The 16,848-nt window shown below is 40.1% G+C and overlaps 1 protein-coding gene across 1 annotated transcript in view; it reads left to right on the top strand.

Annotated features, from left to right (window-relative positions):
* MBOAT1 (membrane bound O-acyltransferase domain containing 1) overlaps window positions 1–16,848 on the top strand; it is a 273,642-nt gene that overhangs the window by 219,501 nt on the left and 37,293 nt on the right. The window contains exon 13 of the transcript XR_011388755.1: window positions 3,172–3,278. The gene's annotated coding sequence lies outside the window, so the exon portion shown is untranslated. The remainder of the gene's footprint in view (window positions 1–3,171; window positions 3,279–16,848) is intronic.

Here is a 16,848-nt window from a genome sequence, read left to right as displayed (position 1 = left end):
TTATTCTAGATTTAATTTTCTTTTTTCTGTTTTCCATAGTGGCTACACCATTTTACATTCCCACCAAAAGTGCACAAGAGTTCAAACATTTTCTTAGCCCTCTCAGTCCTTGCTATTTTCTGTTTTGCTTTTGTTTTTTTCATAGTAGACATTCTAAGGAGTATGAGGTGGTATCTCATTGTGTTTTAAAAAATATTTGTTTATTCATTTATTTTCACTTTATTTGAAAGTGTGTGTGTGGGAGAAAGAGAGAGAGAGAGAGAGAGAGAGAGAGAAATCTTCTACTTGTAGGTTCACTCTTCAAACACCCACAATAGCCAGCATTGGACCAGGCTGAAGCCAGGAGCCCAGAACTCAAACCATGTGTCCTGCATATGTGACAGGGATGGAAGTATTTGAACCATCATCTGTTGTCTTGCACAGTGACATTTAGCTAGAAGCTGCATTAGAAGTGGAGGAGCTGGGACTTGAACCAGGCTCTCTGAAATGGGATGTGGGTATCCCAAACAACTGTGCAATGACTGACCCTCATTGCGGTTTTAATTTGCATTTCCCTAATTTTAGTGGTGAGTGAGCCTAAGTGCTCCCATCCACTGATTCACTCCTCAGATACCTGCAACCAATAGCCCCAAAGCCTAATACGGGAGCCAGAAACTCAATGTAGGCCTCCCACATGGGTGGCAGGAACTCAACTACTTGAGCCATCATTGCTTCCTCCTGGGGTCTACACTAGCAGGAAGCTGGAGTCAGGAGCTTGATCTAAGTCAAACCCAGGCACTCCAACAAGGGATACAGGCCTTGTGATTGATGTCTTAATTGCTAGGCCAAAGGTCTGCATCTGCCCATATTTTCATTGGGTGTTGGTTTCTGTGTTGAGTTTTTACCTTCTTTTTTAAATGGGTGGCATTCTGTATGATTCTTGTTTTGTCTTCATTCCTTTTTTGTTGAAGGCATTGAAGCTTGCTGTTTGCCTCGATATGTTTTGCAGCAGCAGTGCCTTTAGATTGTGTTCTGAGCCCTAGTGAGTGACAGGAGCCCAGAGACTCCTGAAAGAAGGGAGGGTGAGTAGGGTTTGTGGAGCGGGCGTGTGCCCACTCTCATTATTACCTGGCCTACCCATTGGGACATCCACATAATATGGCATTTGCTATTTCTCCCTGCTACAAAAAATCTCCAATACACTTCTTGTAGGGTTAAGTTTGGTTTTAATTACCTCCCTCAGCTCCACTGTGTTTGAAAACAAGACCTGCCACTGGGTGCTTTGGATCACTTTACCAGAAGCTGGGGGAGTAGTATTGCTCTATGGACTTTGATAAATGATTGTGGAATGCCCTCTATGTGTCAGGCACAGTCTCGATCTCCATGGGACTGCTCACAGCTGGCTGACTGAGGAGAAGAATGTGTGACCTGGGAAATGATCGAGTGAGGGTGCATGGGTCTAGAACATGACCCTGGCCTCATGAGCCTGATGCTGTAGCCCCCTGCACCTGCCCAGGCACAGGTCTCTCCTTTGGGGCCAGTGTATTCCTCCTGTGCCCAGCCTCCTAGTGATCACACAGGCAGTTAGTTGGTCAAGGGCAGAGTCACCCCAAACACTGACTGACACCATTTTCTCTTTCCAGTAGCTCCCCAAAGCCTTTCTCTCGCCCATACCCCACAACCTTCCCTTTCTTCCTGCTTTCCAAATCTCACACACCATCTGCCTGACTAGTGTTCTCATCACCTTTGCTTGCTTATCTCCTCTTCAGCAGGAAAGTGCTTCTCAGGCTGACAGCCTAATCTCTCTGCTGATCCTGTGTTTCTGAATTCATCACCCTACCCCTCAGGCGGGTGCCCCACTGCCACCTCCCTGAGATGCTGCCCAGGATGAGCAGAAGAGGAGAGAAGGAGATTGTACCAACCAAAAAAAAAAAAAGAGGCATTGGGTGGGGAGGAGAGATCCAGGGCAGGGCAGTGAGGCTGTGGATGCTTGTGGGGCCTGTGGTTCTGCCTCTGTTCTGAGATCTGCTCTTTCTCCTCCCCAGTTAACAACTGGTGCAAGGTCACCTGCAGAGTAATTCTGTATTACTATTGAGATAGGAGCTATAAATTGTATCCTTCTTGTGTTTTTTTTTATGTTAGTTACTTTGTATAATTCTAATTTTTTAAAATTTCATTTTGTTTGAAAGGCAGAGTGAGAGTGAGAGATTTCTTGTCTACTTGTTCATTTCTCACATGCCTGTGACTGCTGGGGCTGGGCCAGGCTACAGCTAGGAGCTTGAAACTCAATCCAAGTTTCCTATGTGAGTGCTAGGGGCCTGGGTACTGCTGCTTCCCAGGGTGCAGTTAGCAGGAAGCTGGAATCAGGAGTGGAGGTGAAACTCAAAACTAGACGCTCAGATATAGGGTGTGGGTGTCTCAGGCTGATCCTAGCCACTCTTCCAAACACCTGCCTCTTATTTGCTTTTTAATTGGGAGAAGTTGGGACCTGTTGTCGAAGAAGAGGGGAGGAGACTCAGTTACTAAGAAAGGCTTTTCAAACACAGACTACTCCAAAGTGAGGGCTTTGGAATACAAGGTTGTAACCATGGAATTTCTCTAAATGAACACTTTTCATTTCTGTTCTACCTCAAATAATACTCTCTCCATCCCCACAGTCACCCTACATTTGGGAGGATGTGCTCTGTGTCACAGACCACCATCAGGAAAACCCTGGGCTTGACCCTTTAATGTTTCCAGAACATTCTCTGTTTATTTTGTCTATAACATGTATGCACAAATTCTTCTATGCCATCTTCCCTTCCATAGCTGGCAGATGGAGCAGACCTGTGTTTTTGGCTCATTTTTCTCTGCTGTATGATAAAATAAGTGTGCTCTAACACCATATTGAAGTGCTGAGGAGTGCACTTTGGGGAAATGAAACTCAGGTAACGTGTCCACTCTCTGGAAAGGGAGAATTATGATAAAGTGCTAGAGTTTTGTCACTGTTACCAAACTGGCATTACTTGGAAGGAAAGAAATTGTCATTATCACAGCTGTTCTCTTCTCGTTCTTCTATGCCCATCCCCAGCATATATCAGGTAATAAAATACATGCCTGGAACAAATGGAAAGAAACTGTTGTTGAGGGGTGGGGTGTGAAGCTGACAAAATGATAAAATTGCTTCAAGGCTTTTGTTATCTTTTTTTCTAGGACTGATACCTGTCACTTGTCCTAATTCAATTCTTTGAACTACAAAAATTTCAGTTTGTGAGGACGTGGATCTTGTAGGTGTTTTTTCTGGATGGTCCACTGGAAGTGTAAGCATTGCTTTTTTTTCTGAAGATTTTCCATTTTGGAGGAGGGGAAGAGAATGATTATCAGTTGATCCTCTGTTCACTGTTTCACTTTGCAAGTGGTTGCAATGGCTGAGGTTAGGCCAGGCTGAAGCCGGAACCCAGACCCAGATCCGAGTTTCCCATGTGAGTACAGGGGTCCAAGTGCTTGGGCCACTTTCTGCTGCTCTCAGAGGCACATCAGTAGGGAGCTGGATCCGAAGCCGAACAGCCAGGATGCAAACCAGTGCTCTGATAGGGGATGCCAGCGTCACAGGTGGCAGCTTAGCTCACTGTACTACAATGCCAGTTCCAGCACTGGTTTTTGAACATGGGTGTTTTAGGAATTTTTTGCTGAGTTTTCTTGTGATTGTGTACATCCCATTCATGAGCCACAGGATACTGCAGCTGTGGGGAGGGGACTTGAAAGACCGAGTGCATCAATGCCATTCTCAGCAAACAGTGCTCCCACTAGCTGAAAGGGGAGAGTCCTAATTTTTGCTCAGCTTCATTCTTGGAAAGAGGCCATAATAAAACCACCTTTGGCCAGAGGAAAAGTTGTAAAGTACATAGAACATTTTCAAGTATTTAATGCAAGGAGTTTTGCTGTTTCTTATAGTTTTTGAAAAGGATTTGTTTATTTATTTATTTGAGAGGGAAAGCAATAGAGGGAGAGAGAGAGGGAGAGAAAGAGACAGAGGTTTTTCTACCTGTTTATGCAGTCCCCAAATGGCTGCAATAACTGGGGCTCACCTGGGCCAAAGCCAGGAGCTCAGAACTCTTTCTGGATCTTGCACATGGGTAGCAGGGCCCCAAGAACTTGAGCCATCTCCCACTGCCTTTGCAGGCACGTTAGTAGGAAGCTGGATGGGAAGCAGAGAAGCAGAGCATCTAGGACTTGAACACATCACAAGCATCTGCTTAATCCACTGTGCTACAATATCAGCCTCTGGCTGTTTCTTATAAAATTAAACCTATACCAGCCTCATGACTCCCCATATCCACTCATAGGTATTAACTCACGATAAACAAAAATATAGGGGGCAGTTAAAACACTGGTCGGCATGCCTGCATCCCATATCAGAGTGCCTAAAGCCTGAGATGCTAGCTTCCTGCTAATGCACAGCTTGAGGGGCAGCAGGTGATTATCAAGTACTTGGGTCCCTGCCTCTCATGTGGGAAACTTAGATTGAGTTCCTGGCGTTTGGCTTCTGCTTAACTTACTGGTAGGGGCTGGCACTGTGGTGTAGTGGGTGAAGCCTCTGCCTGCAGTGCCAGCATCCCATATGGGCACCCATTTGAGTCTTGGCTGCTCCACTTCTGATCCAGCTCTCTGCTATGGCCTGGGAAAGCAGTGGAAGATGGCCTAAGTCCTTGGGCCCCTGCACCCATGTGGGAGACCTGGAGGAAGCTCCTGGCTCCTGGTGCAGCTCCAGCCATTGCAGTTATCTGGGGAGTTAACCAGTAGATGGAAGATTCTCTCTCTGTCTGTCTCTGCCTCTCTGTAACTCTGCCTTTCAAATAAATAAATAAACCTTAAAAAAAACTTACTGCTAGCTGTTGCAGGTATTTGGGGAGTGAACAAATGAATGGAAGATCTCTCTCTCTTGCTCTCTCTTCCCTCTGTCTCTTTGCCTTCCAAATACACAAACAAAATTAAAATTGAGAAACAGAAAAATTAAAAAACAGTATGTCCACAAAAATTCTTTTATAAGAATGTCCATAATAGCTTTATTCATAATTACTTAAGATAGGGAATGTCCAAATGACCATCAGCAGGAGAATGGATAAAGAAATCATGATATGTTTCCATGATGGAATGCTTCGCAACAATAAAAGAAATGTACTATGGATAATAATATGGATGACTCGTGACAAAAATCAAGTGTGTGTGTGAAAGAAGTCAGACACAAACGTATATATTGTTAGGATTCCATTTAGGCAAAGTCCTAAAATAAACAAAACTAATCAGTGATAATAGGAAGAGTGTTTGCCTCTGGGAGGCAGGGGAAGGGACATACTGGGATGCAACATGAAGGAGCTGTTCCAGATGATGGAGCTGTCCCGTATCTCAATGGAAGATGGATCACTTGAGTATTTCTCAAGACTCATCAAAGCCCTTTGGACTCAAAATGTCAGGTTCTGCACTTCACAGACTATGAATTTTACCTCAAAAAAGGGAACTATAAATAAATACTTCTTTAAACCATTATTAGCAAATGTGGGTACTGCATCCACAATGGGAAAACGCTGTACGAATTCCTGGTGCTGTCTCTGTGATCCTCAAACCTGGCCGTGTGTCAGGCTTATATATGGAGCTAGTGTTCTGCCAGAGGCTGGGGCTGACAACTGGGATTCTGACTCCAGAGCTTCATGGGAATCAAACTCCTGTTTGCACCAGAATTCTGGGTTTCAGAGGAACCTCCATGGCTCATGAAAGTGTACCCAGGAGTGGAAGAAATTCTAAGTTTAGGTAATAGTACACATTTTTTAAAAGGCTGCTAAGAAATCTGAACAAAGTCAACCTGACTTTTAAATTTTTTAAATATGTATTTTTATTTTATTTGAAAAGCAGAGAGACAAGTGGAGAGAGATTTCCCATCTACAGGTTCACTCCAAAATACCTGCAACAGCCAGGGCTGGGCCAGGTAGAAGCCCAGAGCCCAGAACTCCACCTGCATCTCCTACATGGGTGGCAGGGGCACAGCTGTTTGAGCTGTCATATTACCTTCTGTTCCCAGAGCGCGCATTATCAGGAAGCGGGAATCAGAAGTGGAGCTGGAAGATGCAGGTGTGCCAAGAAGCTTCTTGACTGCTGTGTCAGATGCCCACATCACATCTGAAATTCTTAAACTGTGGTGTTGGTGAATGAAAAGAAAGTATTTTTATTCAAACTCATGCATATCTTTGTAAAAGAAATTGGTATGAAGTAAAGAAGGAAGAGAGTAACTAACACAGTGAGAATCCAGGACATGCCAGGGATAGCGTTAAGCAGTTGATGTAGATAATTTCACTTAAATTCTCTAAGAAGCACACATATCATTCATTATCCAGTTCCACTGCAATGGCCATAGTCCAGGGCCATAGCTATTGTCAATCTTGGCTTCATGTTAGCAAACCCAGCCATCTGGCAAATCTCTTAATAGACCAGGCTATCGCAGGGCCCTGGGCTTTGCAATGTGTGTGATGCTTTCTCCCCTAATCTGCTGGATGTATTTCTATTCATCTTTGAGGATCCAGCATATGCATACCGTATTATACGCAGATCTTCCTGCTCCTTGCCTTACTCTGTTGGAGGAACCTCATTGCTGTTCAAGCACAAACAGCTACTTTCGAGGATTCATACCAAAGTGTGATTTTGAATTCTCTTAGCTGGAATGAATGAATTCGATACACTCATTGGAAACTTATTTAATGCTAAATCTACTTGAATGGGGGAGAACACTACAAGTAAGTTTTTTGACAGTTTAATATAGGTTTTCACTCAACTACATTCTGCTTTTAGTATCACCTGTATCATATGGCATTGTAGTTTTTAATGTGTACTGCTCTCTTTCCTGCTAGAGAGATCCTTGAAAATAGGATTATGTCTTATTCATCTTTGTGAGCCCAGAACCTAGCACAAAACTTGGTGCTTATTCAGTACCCATTCAATTATCATTGAGTGAGTGAATGAATGAAGAGATCACCTTTCTTCTAAAATTTGGCATGCACCCAGATAAACAGTGAATTTTCAGTAACTGTGCAGTGACCTCAAGATAAAATGTACACTCTCAAAATGGATTTAGAGATATCATACTAATTATCATCTGGTGTCTCCCAGCTCTAACTCCAACTAATCTTGTGGCTAATAATTACTAAATTAAATCTCTCAGTACAGAAGGATCATTTCAACTCCTTGACTACCGTACACTGAAGATTTTCCTCCATGCCCTTGGTTAAATTGCTGTTTCCCCTTTGGAATGATGAGAACAGTGTGTGATGTTGTTTGAGGAGCTCTCTGTAGGTATTCGTTCCCACCATGTTAGCTGTGTGGCTTTGGTTAAATTGATTTGCACCCTCTGTGCTTTTTTTTTTTTAAGATTTTATTTATTATTTGACAGGTAGAGTTACAGACAGTGAGAGAGAGAGAGAGAGAGAGAGAGAGAGAGACAGAGAGAAAGGTCTTCCCTCCATTGGTTCACTCCCCAAATGGCCGCAACGGCCAGAGCTACGCTGATCCGAAGCCAGGAGCCAGGTGCTTCTCCTGGTCTCCCATGCGGGTACAGGGGCCTAAGCACTTGCGCCATCCTCCACTGCTTTCCCAGGCCACAGCAGAGAGCTGGACTGGAAGAGGAGCAACCAAGACTAGAACCAGCGCCCATAGGGGATTCTGGCACCTCAGGCAGAGGATTAACCAAGTGCACCACGGCACCGGTCCCTCTGTGCTTTTTTTAAACTTATAAAATGAAATAATATCTGAGCTAACACATACAGATTTCTCTGGAAGCTTAAAAAAGTTGTATGATGATGATGATGATGATGATGATGAAGCTTAAGGTTCAAGTTCTCTTTGAAGTTAGCCTACATTTTTTTTCCCACTACTATGTAACTTAATCTCTGAACCACTACCTGTAACACTTCAACATATGCTATCATTCTTATTAAACTGTTCAACTTGTGTATGGTCTTTCTCCTCTACTGCATTGGGAGCCTAATGCAAGGAGGAAAGCAGGGGAGTGTGTCGCTTTTCTTTTTATGAAAGCATAGAAAGATTACTTAGCAAAGAATGATCGATAGGAAATTGTATAAATGTTAAATTGTCTTACATAAGGAGGATGGACAATAGACTTAGGACCAAAGAATTTTACAACAGTAAGTCTTAAGGATCATTCAATATAACCTTCTCTCTTTAAGAAAATGTTTTGTGTATGCTGTATGTTTATCCTAAGATTACAGCAAAGAACATTAGCCAAGTATTTTTTGACAACATTCAAGCACTATGCCTAGTAATTTGAAAGAATGACAGAGGTGTCATTATCCCCATTTTAGAGGTGATTAATGGTAACAATAAGGTTGGAATTATTATACCCATTTTATGGATGAAAAATTCCGAGACTTAGAAGGTGAGATTTAAATCCAGATACCTTTCACCAGAGCCTTCACCATTAAGCCTGCCTTTTGTCATGGAAGGCTCCTGTGCTGTTCTTGCTACATTCGTAGCCATTATCTTCTCTCAATGGCAGTGGTTCTTCCAATCTGGCTCTAGCCTAGCAGCATTAGCACCACACGGGAAGTTTTAGTTAGACATGCAGATTCTTGAGTCCCACACAGACCTGCTGAATCTGAAACCTTGAGGGTGGAGTCCCGTATTCTGTGCTTTGACAAAGCCCTTAGGGTGGCTTTCATGCACTTTGAAGCTTGAGAACCTTGGCTTTAAGTTAAATATGGTATTTTGCTTTTTGCTTCTTACTCTAGTCATTGTATCACTTAACAGGTTTTTTTATATTTAGTACTTTAATGATAAAGGTGAGAAAGTCTGTATTTCTTCGTCAATGATCAGTGGTTTTTGTATTCTGTATGTGAAACTTGACTTCAAGCAAAGAGAACAAACCTGAAATTTGCAAACATGTATTTTATAATTTTAATTATTTTAATTGATTTTGTTACTTTCCTTGTTTTAAATTTATTTTTATAAGCTTGCTTAACTCAATTATAAAGATCAATTATAATTTTCCCTGTATGGTGACTTAAATTTTTATCAAAAATTGAATCTTCCCTTCCTTTTGTCAGAAAATTTCTGTTCTTGTTGGAACACTTAAGAGGGCCTTAAAAATAAGAAAAAAAGGAAAGGTCTTAAAACACTTAAAGGCAGAGAAAAATGATTTTTCTTAAAATTTGGGCCAGATTTCATTATTAACAATGTATTTAATATACACTAACTAGGGAAGAAATCTAGACTTTGTTTTTAATATAACCTTGATATTTAAACCAGCAAAGGGAACACATTACCTTAAACAATGCTTAGAAGCTTAGTTCTTATGAAAATAACAAGAGCAAAGTTTAAATGACATAATATGATTTCTTCAGAGACGCCTTTAAAATCTTTTGCAGTGATTTATCTAGAATGCAGTAAAGTACAAATCTAAGCTCACAATTGTTATGAGATTTGTATGCATCATTTGGCTTTCAAGTAATTTTAATAGTCAAGCAATTGTTGATCTACTTAAAATGAAAGAGTAACTTGAGAAAAGTGTATCCTGTATTTGATAATCATTGTAAAAGGGCACAGTGTAGCATTCCCAGCATTGGCAATTTTATTCTACTCAGAAGATTATGTTGAGAGATCCCAAATCCATTGGAGTGAGTTAAATATTCAATTTTTTTTTTTTTACTATGTGACCCTAGAGAATAGAAAAGAGAATGACTCTGTTTTCCACAGAAGGAAAAATGCAAAATCTAGGGGTCTGTGGATTGTTACTTTTAAATTCACACTAGTCCGTTCGGAATGAGATTTTTCTTGGCTTGGAAAGAGGATAGCTTGTTTTGAACAATTGAAGATATTAGTACTATTTCTGTAGAAAACATGGAAGAAATACAAAGGTCCTTCCTGGATCTTCATTATGCATAGAACGACTTGTTCTACACTTTTAAGTAATAAAGTTAATGCAAATATTGTCCTCATATAAAGGAAATCATTATTAATGTAATGAGGAATTCATTTGAAGTAATAAATATATATATATATATATATATATATTTTTTAAGGAGAAAACAGCCATGATTACTTACCAGAGAGTAACCCTTTAATTGCTTTTTGGAAAGTAATACATTATGAAGGCACACTGAGAATAAGGCATGACAAATAAATGTGAATTTGGGTAAATCCAATAGAATTTCAGGGTTGTTAAGGATGTTATTTGACACCTCATTTAGTGCTCATTTAACCCCCACATCTCTTTAGTATAATCCCTGACAGGATGTTATTCAGCTACTATTTGTATACCTTCCCCCAGAAATAAAGTGGTAACTTCTATTCTTGCATAATTCAATTCCACTTTTCTCCTTCTTCCACTCACTGGCTCAAATTCTGCCTGCTAAAGGGAGAGTGAAAGGTCCAGCCCCTAAATCCTCATCTCCAGCATCTGGGATTATCTCTAGTTTGTTATAACCCCTCTTTAAATGAAGTATTCATAGTATACAACTAATTTAGCTGCTGCCTTAAAGGAATTTAGCATGTGGGCAGCAGGGAAATTTGGCAGGCATGCATTTTTTTAAAAAAATTTATTTCCTTTTTAAACATGAAAAAATGTTGGACTAACATATTTTGCTAATATTTATGGGATACAATGTAATATTTCAGGACACATATACAAAGCTCATGGATCAGTGTAATTACCATTTCCTCCTCTTTGTCATTACTTTATCATTGGAGCCTCGGTGCTTCTATTTGTTCAAAGAATGTATACTAGGTTATTGTGAACCACAGTCACCCCACTATGTAACATTATGAACTTATTTTTTTTCTGTCTCAGATTTGGTACCTATTTTCCAAATTACTCCCCTTCTTTTCTGTGACATCTTTTTATTTTTTCATCACAGTTACGGAAGTATAGTTTACAGAAGTATAAATCACCATTTATAATACACGAGCATACTTCAAAAAATCCATGGAGTAAAAAACTGGGCTTAATTTTGGTACAGAGAAATTTTGAAAATCTTGCATGCAAGGGGCTTTCAGAATGTCTGTGGGAGAAGGCATATTAAGAAAATGCCTGTATGTGGACTTCAAAACATTTTTATACCAAAATAAGCTTATTTTAAAATTTCATTTTCCATGGACTTTTTGAAGCATCTTTATACAGTCCGGGGAGCTCTGTTGAGTGTATAAAATATTCAGTCATCATTATAATCAAGATAGAGAACATTCCATCATTCTCTTGTTCCCTCTTGTTGCTAACCCTTTCCCTCATCCTCAATGCTTGACAACCACTAATCCATCATCTGTTTCTTTAGTTCTGCTTTCAGGAATTTTGACCTTTCATTTACAGCATTATTTTTATTATGTGGTCTTCATCAGGACTATACAATATGCATGCCAATCTGTGCAAAAAATAAAAAGAAAAAAGAAAATAAGTAAATGGAAGATAATTTGAAAATGGAGAAAAAGGTTTAGACAGAGAAAAAAAGACCTATAGTTGGATGTTGGTGTCAGATATCTGTTTGGAAACCTTATTTGCCACGTTGGTGATCTGATCCATTATACCAATTGGCAACCTGCGAGGACATACAGCTACTTACACAACTCTCCAAAGTCTCAGAACTCAAGAGTAGTAAGAACAAAGGAGTGTGCCTCCTCCCCCACAAGAGCAACCGCTATCCGAGGTGCTGAATCTGCATCCCACGTTAACACTTAATAAGATTTGGACTTGGATAACTTCTTTCTGACATCTTGCAAGTTTTCAGCTCTAGATGAAAGACAAGATTTTGGTGAAAATAATATAATGTGGGTATGGGCCCCTGCTAGAAGAGATGCTTTTGGAAAATTAAAAGAGACGTTTATTTTGATAATTTTCAAATAATTTGAATAAAATTCAAATAGTTTGATAAATTTCAAATAATTTAATTCAAATAATTAAAAATATTTTTTGGTCAGTTGGGAAGATGTATTTCATCCTCTACTTCTTCTGCCCTATCCATTTCTACAACTTTATGCTTTGCTTTGCTTCTTGGATTGGAGTAGTTGTAACTTTCCTCCTAGGTTTATTCCTGTGTGGAAGGTGCTCAGAGTTATATGTATTGAGATTTGAATTCTTATCTCAATTATGTCCCAACTAACTGGCTACATTTGTACTGTCTCTCAGGGCTTGACAGTAGGGTTGTCAGTGTTAGCAAGTAAAAAGATAAGATATTCAGTTACATTTGTGCATCAGGTAAACACTGAAGACATTTTAAATTATTAATATGTTCCTTACTAGATAATTTATTAAAATACCCTGCAATATGAAAATACCATTATATGTTAAGTACTTGCATTGGTTACAAAGGTGCTCTTGATTTTTGAATACCTCCTAGTGACTTGGGAAAGCAAAAAGTACATAACCCTTGTGAAAGAGGTTATTTCTGAATTCTAAATATTGAAGGTAGCCTCAACCTGTGAAATCACCAAGTAGTACTGGTCCTTGGTCAAGGGGGAGTGAGAGAACAAAAGCAAGTGTCCACTTGGGCATATCGGGAGGGTTCCTCTGGAATTACTATATTTCCAGTGATGCTAAGGTTCACAAGTAGACAAATTATATTTACTTTTATTTCTCTGGTTGTTTGAGAGTTAATTTTGATCTCCTATTTGTTTTTTAAATCTTAACTGTATTTCAAAAAATTTTATTTATTTTCAATTTACTTGGAAGGCAGAGAGAGAGAGAGAGACAGATGGGGAGAGATCTGCCATCAACTGGTTCACTTCCTAATTGGTTCACTTCCAAGAGGCAGGGCTGGGCCAGACCAAAGCCAAGAGCCCAGAACGCAGCCCAGGCCTTCCATATGGGTGGCAGGAACCTCATTTCTTGAGCCATCATCATCTGCTGCATGCCAGGGTGTGCATTAGCAGGAAAATGGAATGAGAAGCAGAGCCAGAACTGGAACCTAGGCACTCTGATATGGAATGCAGGTGTCTCAAGTGGCAACTTAACAGCTGCACCAAATGCCCACCTTGTAATTGCTTATTTCCATTTAGAATGTCATTGCATGGAAAACAGATTCTTTTATTCTGTGCTGTGAACATGGAACTGTGAATTTTTATTTATTTATTCATCTTTATCCCACCTTAGGAAAGGTAAGTATTTAAAATGTGTTGTTGGCATCTGTGAGTAGCTAAATTTAGTTCTGATTTGTGATAGTGCTGTAGTGTAGTTTTTGCTCTTAATTTTGCAGCAGTTATTTGGCTATAATCTTGAGCAGACTGCCTGTGCTTCGAATGTCTCTGTGCATCTCACTACTATTCATAGTAATATGATAAGAGAAGAATGAACAATGGAAATGGACATTAGGTAATTATGGTTAATTCTCACTAAAGAGTAAGTTTAGCTCCAAGTTTTAGCTTTGCAGAAAATAGCTGTATTGAAAATTTTATAAGTTCACCTGTCCATCAAAAATCTAGTGAGTACAGATCAGAATAACAGATTAATGTTAAACATGATTTCTGAGTGGCAGGAAATTTTGTTCAAGATGGAACTGATGTCTTTTAGATGTGTGACTGACAGATTCATAATGGTACAGTGCATTCTCTCACTTCTCTCCTGTGTATATTGCTAAAAATCTGTTATAATAAAGGTAGTCACATTTCTTATAATGCACTGTTAACTGGTAATGTAATGGTGCAGTCTTTGAATAAGTAGTCAAGAAATATATTTTATATTGATTTTCTCTTGGTGTTGCTCCTGGTATTAGCTAAAAGGGGGTAAGTCACAAAATAAGATTATGATTTTCTGAGCATAGATAACTTCATACTTCTCATGAACAGAGTCAGCTAATAGAAACTGGCCTGCTAAATGTCATCTGCTATTTAAAAGCTGGGCATTTCTGGATCTGTGAAGGTCATAGCAGGAGATTGTTCCTGTAGAACAAGCTCAAAGACAGGACACCCAGAGAGGGTGGTTAGGGCAACAAGAGCAGTATATATGATTAGCACAGGAGGAGTGGACAGACTGGGCTGAGAGAAAGGTAGTTTTCTTGATGATACCCTAACCATCAAGATAATTTCAGTTATATCTTTTCATCTTCCTTTTACAAAATGGGGAAATTTTGAGCTAAGGTGGACTCTAACAATCCCCAAATCAACCACATTATCATCCTATGAAGAACCTAATATCCAGATGGCTTAGTCGAGCTACTCAGAGGCTTGTATAGTGTTTGGGTAGAGTTAAGATGGGGACCCAGTTCTGCAGATCACTAACTGTTAATGCTGCTGCAAATGTGGTTGAAAGGAATGAGCTAGGAGGCTGGGTGTGAGCCTCACTGGTACCATGTCTGAATCTGATGACCTTTTCAGGTCACAGAAGTCCTTGAGTTCAGTTTCCTTATCTGTAAAATGGGAGTAAAATACTTACCTTTCTAGTTGTCAAGGATATAATGAGAGAATATAACATGACCCCCCAAAAAAGAGTATTTGGTTATTGGCATGTGATAGGTTACCCCAAACTAAGCTGTTTGAAACATTTACTACTCCATGGATACCGTGGATCTTAAATCTGTTTCCAGCTCTCTCTTGAGGCAGTCAAAGTCTCCACCAGAGCTGAGGGGTCTCCTCTGATGCCTTGACTTGGGGGTGTGGGATAGAGCTGCTTCTGGGCTCATCCTCACAATTGGCAGGACTTGGTTCTTTGCAGACTTCTGTGTGTGGACCTCAGTAGGACTGCGCACAGTGTGGCAGCTGCTCACAGGACAGCATTCCTCAGCGCTAGTGGATACAAAGCAGAGGAATTAGCAAGATGAAAGCAAGTCATTTGGGAACCTGATCTTAACAGTGACATCTTCACACATTTATGACTTTCTATCTGTGAGAAGCCAGTTAATGGGACTGGTATTGTGGCACAGAGGGTTAAGCTGTTTCTTGTAATGCTAGAATCCAATATAGGAGCACTGATTCAAGTTCTGCTACTCTGCTTCTAAATCAGCTCCCTGCTAATGTGTCTGAGAAGGCAGCAGAAGATGGCCCAAGTTCTTGGATCCCTGACATCCATGTGGGAGACAATGGACAGCGTTCCAGGATCCTGGCTTCAACCTAGCCCAGCCCTGGCTGTTGTAACCATTTGGGGAGGCATCTAGTGGATGGGAAATCTCTTTGTCTCTCCCTCTCTATCACTCTGCCTTTCAAATAAATGAATAAATAAATCCTTAAAAAAAGAAGCCAGTCAGTAGGACCATCCCATACTCGGGGGCACAGAGGACACAAAGACCTGAGTCCCAGGAGGGGAGGACAACTGGGTGCTCTCTTAGAGGCTCCCACCACAAGTATTTTTCTCATTTTCATGGATGGTTATAGGGAAAGTATTACATAGTCAAAAAATATCTGATTTAATAAATGAAGGCTTTTACAAAAGAAGGTGGTATTAATATTCTCATTTGTAACTGTTGATTGACTCTCTGCCTCCGAAAGGGATTTGAGGTGACATTTATATCTACCTGCTTGCATATGTTATTCCTCCTGTTTAGAACGTCCTCCTTCTCAGCCTTTGTTCACCTGAGAACTGCTAAATCCACCCAAATCCTTCTGCAAATCCACCCAAATGTTACTGTGGTTACTCTGGGATAATATCCCTGTGGTCCAACAATTATACTTTCTGATGTGGATGTGGCCACAGGACACTAATATGAAATACAGATCATTTTCTCACTGTTTCCCACTCGGTGGAAGTGCTTGGCAGTCACTATAATGTGTCTCCTAAAGGAACAGTAATGAATGATTGTAGGCAAAGGATCTATGTCTCACTGGGTCATTTTATTTTGAAGATCAGACCTCCAATAATTTGGTAAAAGTTACTGGAATCTTTCCAGTCTTCTTCCTAAGGATGAAGAAGCATTTGAAAATCTTTGTTGTATGGACTATTTATCAAAGTAAGGGTAGAGGCTCACCTGTGCTACAAAGATTGGCAGGCTTTAAAAGACTAAATTCCTTTGAACAAATTGCATTTTAAACAAGACTATTCTCATAAAAAGTTTGAAAAGCCCCAGTCTGAAGGAACCTGGGAAGCTTTGCATGACAGCATCTGTGTATGTATTATTTGTCTTTATATTGGCCATGATTTGTTATTATAACACTTTATAGATACTGATGATTGTAGGATGCACCATTATGTACTGTTACAAATGAAAAAAACTGTTACATTATATCTTTAAATTCCATTAATTGTAAGTTCCATGTCATTTCAAGGATGCTAAAATATGAGAAAGTCTCAGAATCAACGCAACATAACAAAATATGTTTTCTGACCTTACTATATCTGTAAGATAGCAACTCATAAATATATCTTATTGATTCATGCACTCATGCACCCAAACATTTATCCTTTCATGCATTCCACACATGCTTACTAAAGTGCTGTTGTGTGCCAGGCAGTGTGTTTGGCAGTGAGAATAAAATAGTGAAGGAGAAGTCTCTCATGGAGTTTATCCTCTGGGTGGAAAGACAGAAACCAAGCACACAAAGTAAATGTGTGCCTGCTGCTTAGGATATGCATGGTGAATGACAAAGAGAAGTAGATCTGTGGATGGAGCAAGTCGAAGGGATTGGAGAAGGTCTGAGGGTGCACCCCCTTCTGTGATGGTGTTGAGTAAGAGGAGAAGCAAGAAGCAATAGAGGGTGTGGCTGGTGTGTTAGCTGGGCTCACCCCATTGACTTCTTTAGGAATGTCCTCTTCTCAATTTAGTCAATTCCAGAACTGCACAACAGTTTATTGTCTTCAGTATCCAGTTGACTGGCTGTGGCCTGCAGAAGCCAGCTTTTGAACAGGTTAAAGCAATTGAGATGGATGCCTTAATGATCACAGAGCAATGGGAAGGTGGGCTAGCATTGCCACTC

This window comes from Oryctolagus cuniculus, chromosome 5 (genome assembly GCF_964237555.1).
Source record: "Oryctolagus cuniculus chromosome 5, mOryCun1.1, whole genome shotgun sequence".
Taxonomy (NCBI): Eukaryota; Metazoa; Chordata; class Mammalia; order Lagomorpha; family Leporidae; genus Oryctolagus; species Oryctolagus cuniculus.
Note: the sequence above shows the minus strand (reverse complement) of the source record. Positions and strands in the feature narration are given on the sequence as shown.